We start from the raw sequence: 7,417 nt of genomic DNA, 5'->3' as shown, positions 1-7,417 counted from the left end.
AAATAGCATATGGGAATTTCGGCCCTATGGAATTTTAATAGTTGTGATTAGTGTTAAATTTTTATAAATTGATATTTGAGTTTAGGATTAAATTTACATGAGGTGTGTAAAGTTTGGTGACTTTTGAAGTTAGCATTCAAAATCCTTAAGTTATAGGTAAAATGGTCATTTTCTCACATGTAGAGGGTAAAATGGAAATTTTACTCTTAAGTTAGTATTTTTCTATATTTTAAATTATTAGTGATTTAGTTCTAACTTTTAGAATCACTAATTACAGTTTCTCGTGATCGCGCTTGAGCTTTCATAAGAAGTGCAAAAATCGAGGTAAGTTAGCTTTTAACTTACTAGCAGTTTACTGTGTATGTTTGCTAAGTAAAGGAACTACAATATATGTATGTGTGTTATTATATATGCCATGCCATGCCAAATTACCACATATTTATTTGTTACACATAATTTATTCTATCATGAGTTTTCATCTGTTACACAAGATATTCTGTCACTTATTACTATATATTGCAAGTACATCATGTTAAATATGTCATCTATTACATGTATGTCATGTCATATTCACTATTATAAGTATGTCATGTTAAGTATGTTTTCCGTTACATATGATACCATGTTATGAAATTTGTGTGTTACATGTTTATGTCATGTTACGAAATGTTCTATATCAAGTTAGTCATGTCTTTCGAGTTATGTTCAAGTCACGTATGTTACCTCAAGGCTTATGTGCTATCGTATTCCAGTCACGTCTCATCTTGAGTACAGTGTGTGTATTTCAGGAACAGTTAAGTCAAGTTATTCATGTCAATCATGACCCTAAGTGCTAGGATGAGATAATATCCTAGTGAAACTCCTTTGTTCATGCTGGAGTGTTTAAATAGGTGTGAAATTTCCCGATTTGATGAAATACTATCAACGGGTAGCAGGCAGGGACCTAACTAGCTGGTCACCGAAGTGCACCAGGTACTAATGCCGATGGAGTCACATTCAGTTTCGTGAGGTCCACAACAACTGTGGCACACGAAATATGGGGTCACAGCAATTGTGATGCATACACTACGTGAGACACAGCAATTATGATACGTAAAATACATGGAGCCACAACAACTATGGAGTATGTATTAAGGCACTCATAGCTGGTTCGGATACCTGTATTGTGATGCGGTAATCGGTAGGGACACATGGCTCTAGGGGACCCATGTAGCATCCAAGAAGTTGAGTTACATTCAGTTTCATGGGGTCCACAACAACTGTGGCATACGAAGTATGGGGTCACAGCAATTGTGACGCAGACACTGCTTGAGACACATCAATTGTGACACGTAAAATACATAAGGCTACAATAACTGTGGAGTAGTATTTAAGCAGTTAAAGAATAAGTTTCAGATCATGTTCATGTTAAGTCAAGTTTCAGAGTGAGTCCATGTAAGTTAAGTTTCAGATCAAGTTCATATCAAGTCAAGTTCAGTTCACGTTTCAATTTAAGTTATGTCAATTATGCTATGTTGTATGTCAAGTTATGCTTTGATTGCTTATGAATTTGATTATATATTCATGCTTTTACTATTATGCATGCATCATTAGCCTGTGTGGAAGTTTTTTGTTAACTTACTGAGATTTGTAATCAAATCTCACTGTGGTAGTCCCAACTACCATTCCCCCTGAATGGTAGATCTTGTTACAGGACCTGAAGGAGAATCAGGAGTTGACCAACTAGACACAGTTGACTGAGCGACGGTGCAACGTCAATGTTAATATAGTAGTTAACTTAAATTACTACTTGTACTATGGAGTTGCATCTCCAATACTCTTTTGGATTATAGCCATTTTAGACTAGTGTTGTGATCTTAGTTGTTTAATAGGTCTTTATGTATGAAGTATGTTTTAATCATTTGAGATATTTTCAGTTTGGTGCATAGTATTGCTAAAGAAACAAAAAATTTATCCGCTGCAAATATTGCATAATATTATATGCATGTTAGGAATATTACATCTTATATGTCATGAACGAGGGTAGGTAACCTTGTGTTGCATGTCTCGACGCTTCAAATGTCCGTCCAATCCCAAATCGAAATTTAGGAGCATCACAACATGCAATGCACCTAATATGTTAGTTGCAGTATGCAATAATTGCATAGGAAAATGTTTAGTTCTAAGTAAAGATAGAGCAATTAAAATATGGTACCCAATAACGTAACTACTAAAAAAGTACTTGTTCAAAGCTCTTGATACAAAATAAGGGTTTTAAACCACAACCCTACTACCTAGGTCATCACTAACTTGTGATACATCAAAATGAACTATTCTCTTATGGGACATAAGGTTCTGATTCTTGCATCTCAAGACTTCAAGTGACCTTTGGGGCTACTACTGTATACCCTTATGCCTGAATTATATAGCCATTCACGTAGTCTAACTGGTTTTCTATAGTAAGAGCTTCCTCAAGCTTGGGTGCCCACTGTGGAAATTAATCCTTGTTTAAGATATCCTAGATCTCCTTAAGGAAGCACAAGGTATCCTTAAGACAAGAAATAACTAAATAGTATCGAGCCTCAAGGGTAAATGCATCCTCAATGAGGTCAAGCAACTCATCCATTGTAACACCCCACTTAAAAACTTAGGCCTTGATCCTAGTAGCCATGACATTAACTAAGTAGAAGTTAGGATATTTTTTAGAGAAAGAACATTTTTGGAGCTTGAGTTGGCAAAAGAGCTTATACTTTGGGTTTAGTAGAATTATTAGAAGAGTTTTAAGGCTTTATTAATTTAAAGGAAAGGAAAGTTTTAGGACTTGATTGGTTTAGTGGTATTATTTTGGAGAATTTTAGTGCTTTATTAATTTTAAGAAAATGTGTGAAGAGGCCAATAGAAGAATGACACTTTGTATATTTGAGGTTTTCCACAATAATGGGCTTAGTGATTTGGCTAATTACTAGATGGATTTGGAGAATGCCCAAGAGGGGTTTAATAAGACCCTAGCTTTCTAGGATGAGATAGGCTATGGATAGACACTAAGACCTTAGGACCAACTTGTTGGATATTAGACTATTGGGCTTAACCTAGTGAGATTCAAGACTTTGACCCAATTGAGGAAATATCCAAACTTTGGGACCCAACTTAGTCGACTATTGAGGCCAAGGATAAGCCAAATAAATCTAGACATAAGACCCACAGAGAAGCCCACGACCAAGACTTGTTCATATGGCCCAATAAAAGCCCAACCCCTGAAGCCCAAGCTTTGTATTTTATTTCATTCTTCCAAATGGGACTAACATCTACCATACTATTGGTTTCCTCTCTACCCAAGCTCAAACCACACGGCCCTAGGGTTCTCTTTCAACCATGGTTAGGCTTCTAACTTGAGTTAGGGATCACTATTCATCTCACCCATGAATAGTAACTCAAACAACATGACTTGCATAGTTTTCTTGAAACTCTTTTCTTCATAATTTTAGATCGATCTGAAATTTTTGTCTTTTTCATTTGTTTTGCATCACTCTTAGACAACCCTTGAATGTTATAACTAACCCAACCTATGTTACTTGAGATAAAGGCATGTCAATGCCACCACAACCCACCAACTAGCACCTTGGTGCATAACCATGCAACCCTTCAACAAGCCCCCAAAACCAATGCCCTTTCCACAAGATTTTCAAGATTTTTTCTAGAACAATCAACCCTCATGATGGCCCCTAAAATCATACCTAATATTTTTCCAAAAAACATTTCACAAGCCAAGCCAAAATCACCACTATTTTCACCTAGGAAATGGAGTTTTGTCCAAACCATATACCCTTGTTCTTTTGAGAAATTTTTTGGACTTAGTTTGGCCACCTCCACATGCCAATACCCTTCCATCTCTGATAATGTGCTTTAAAACACTACATTGTAAGCTTGGCCAATCCCCTTCCATGAGCATCAAAATCGATTGCCAAATGGATAGGTGAAGTAGCTCATGTTGACTGAAAACCCTTGCACATTCATGCTTCCTTATCATTTTTTGCTCAAGCTTAACCAATTAGCACTCAACTCCACCTCTTTACCCACCTAAGAAAGCTAATCAATATGGTGGTCATTATGCCCTCAAATCAGACCAAGAGGATTGGACAAAAGGGGATCAGATATCTAGATAGCTTTGGAGGAACTAAAACCATTTGCCATGGCTTGCTTCTTTGGAAGTTTTTGTTTTTATTTTCTAAACCAATGCAGCCCCCTGCACCTATGGACACCTTCTAGCACTTGAACAAGGTTTAATCATGCATATTTAGGCCACTATTCAATTGACCAAGCCATAACAGAACTGAAATATTTACTTAACACTCCACCACCAACCTCTACCACTCACAACACTTCCATTTCAGCCATATCAATGCCCCTTCACCTGTCTCTCCTCCCTTTGAGCCCTATAAATACCTCACTTCACCCCTCACTTCCTCACACACCTCCCTCAAGCATTCTCTTGGCATTCTTGAGAGCAAAGTACTCCTAAGGTTAGAGAAGGGCGAAACCAAGCAACTAGTGTGAGATTCTTGAAGTGAGTTGTTCTTGAGAGCCTTCAAAGCCGTCGTTGGGTAAGTAATGTTACTCTATATTTTTGTTGGGTGTTATATTGACATGAGGTTTAACTTGAGGACATGCATTTCAGTTCAGATTTGGAGTTTTGATTGAATAAATTGTTTTAAGATGAAATTTTAGCCATGAAATGTCTTGATATGATCTTATATGTTTTACTAGTGTCTTGAAGGATTTATTGAATGTTTAAATTTGTGGAAAATAGCATTTCATGATAGGTTTATGTGACGCCCCCAACCCCCGCTTGGGATTTGATGGTGACTGAAGCATCGGAATATGCAATACAAGGTTACATACCGCTCGTATATGACAATTCAGATGCAATTCACTTATAATCTAGGGTTATGCAGTAAATCACAGCGAAAAATTCTCTAACTACTTAAGGAAGATGACAATAAATAATTATGGCACCGAATGTAAAATCTCAAAAGTTGAAAATTTCCATAACCAAGTTTTTCCAGAGTTAATTGTTTTGAAACATTTCCCCAAAACAAAGGGACCATCAAACTATTGTTTTCAAAAATATTCCAAAAGACTATGGCCTTTCTGGCTAACTCTCTTCTTAAGGAATCGGTCCTTGTCACAATTCCTAAGTCTCTTTAGTTCATCAATAAGGTGGATCTTTTTTATGTCTCTAATTGCTCTTGGATCGAGGGTTTGGAAGAGCTAGCTTCCATTTTCGGCACTATCCTCTCTCGAGGGAGTGCCGTCCTTTTTCACTTCATCATCTACGCCTATCACAACTTCTACCATTCCGGTTGGGGATTGGTAGTGAAAACTACCACAATGAGATTTCAAGAAATCTCAACAAGTAAACAATCAACATACAAAAGATAACGAAGGCATATATCAGCAAACCATAAACAATCGCAACTCATAAATAAATGTATGGACATGAACTTTGACGTAAAAACTTTGACATATGCAACGTGGACCTTTTATAAAATATCTTTTCATCTTCTAAACTTCTTAACACATATTCATGTCATTTGAGCTTGGGTTCTTGTACTTGTCATAACATATCATGCCATTCTTATATTTCCATAACATCTTCATATCGTGATCATATCACATCGTAACTTATCATGACATAATGTATCTTATCATGGAATTTCATAACATATCATATCATGGCATGTCATCACATAGCATATCATAACATAAAGCTCAAATGCCTTGTTCATTTCATGATTCACATGGATGGATACCTCATGGCTCCCTTAAGTACCATGTGTTCCCCATTAGTTACTGCATCAACCACCGATCCACTTGATTGAGGTGACTACGTCTTATCATAAATATTTTCTTCTATGGCATTTCGTTTACTTCGCCCTCACCGTATGGCACACACTAGCTTTAGGTGCAACCTTGCTCCGGTATCATTTTCTCAAGGAACCTTTCTAGACCCATCAACTATACTTTGTCGACCCAGGGGTCTCTACTTGACTTTAGACACTCCAGAGTGGATAGGGAGTTCCACTAGGGCATTTACCTATCCTAGCATTTGGAGTTGTGATAAAAAGTATTTTGACTCTTCACTTTGTAAAACATAGACTCGAATGCATGAAACATGACATAACACTTCACCATACTCATGCAAATATGTACAACCCGAAACTGATATGAAATTACAATGTACATCTCATAATATGGCTTGAAAATATTAGAACATGTAATCATATGATGAATACATGTAAACACACTTCACACTTCTTCCAATCCAAAATAGATTCGAATTTCCTCAATCTAGCCTTGGCTAAAACATCCAAGTCTCCCAAACATGGATTTTCATCATCACATCTTATATTCACATGCCTTCACATGTTCATAGATCAAAACAAGAACACATAACACATATACATGTCAAAACCGAAACCCTAATCCTGACATATTCAAAATACACTTCAACAAATCATCATCCAAATATGGCATTTTGTCTCTATATCCAAACCAAATATACAATCTATAATATAGCAAGATTCAAACAATGAACTATCGAACAAGATTTCACAAGATATATATACAAGAGTTATCCAAGGTAAGTTAGAAGTTTACTTACAGAAATCTATGATAATATTAGCAAGAAATCCGAAAATGTAACATAGCAAATTAGAAGTTGTCAACAAACCCTATTCATCAAAATATGAGTGAGTGTAAGTGTCTAAGATTTTTGAAATCATTTTCTCATGTTGAAAACCCTAGAACCAAAGCTTTTGGAGGTTCAAAACCCTAGTTTTTCTTTTGAGTAGAAACAGAAACATATGTCATTCCAAAACTTTGTGTTTCTATGTTTGAAGTACCAAGGGTATTTTGGGTTTCTTCTTCCTTGAAGAAAAAACCCTAGTTGTTGACATAAAAATATGTGTTCATGTGAGAAAACCCTAAAACTCAAAATGAAGAGATAGGTTCTTCACTTGGTCATGCGTGTTTATCAAGAGATGGTGATGAGATTCTTATCTTCGGATGCTAAGCTTTTTCTCAAAATATTGAAGAATGGAGGTAAGAGTGGTGCTGTTTGGTTTGTGAGAAAGCCTGAGAGAATACAACTAGAGAGAGAGCAATGGTGATGGCCGAATGATGCTAAGACACAAATATAGAATTTCATCTAAAAAGCCTCCTTACATTTGGTTTCCCCCCTTCTTATAGGCGCCTCCCTCTCTTCATGGCTCAGACAAAAGGGTCTCTTCCTCTTCCCTAGGATGAGATTGCCTTAGAAAACCAAAGTTTGCTTCTTACATGTGGCATGTGGCCCTTTCCAACCAACCCTCTCTTTCCTTACTTTCCCCTCATGCCCTTCCTTTCAAGTCTAGTTCAATGTACTTGGTGGTTCAAAGGT

Source organism: Carya illinoinensis, chromosome 2 (assembly GCF_018687715.1).
Source record: "Carya illinoinensis cultivar Pawnee chromosome 2, C.illinoinensisPawnee_v1, whole genome shotgun sequence".
NCBI lineage: Eukaryota > Viridiplantae > Streptophyta > Magnoliopsida > Fagales > Juglandaceae > Carya > Carya illinoinensis.
The sequence above is the reverse complement of the archived record's forward strand: the minus strand, read 5'-3'. Positions refer to the sequence as shown.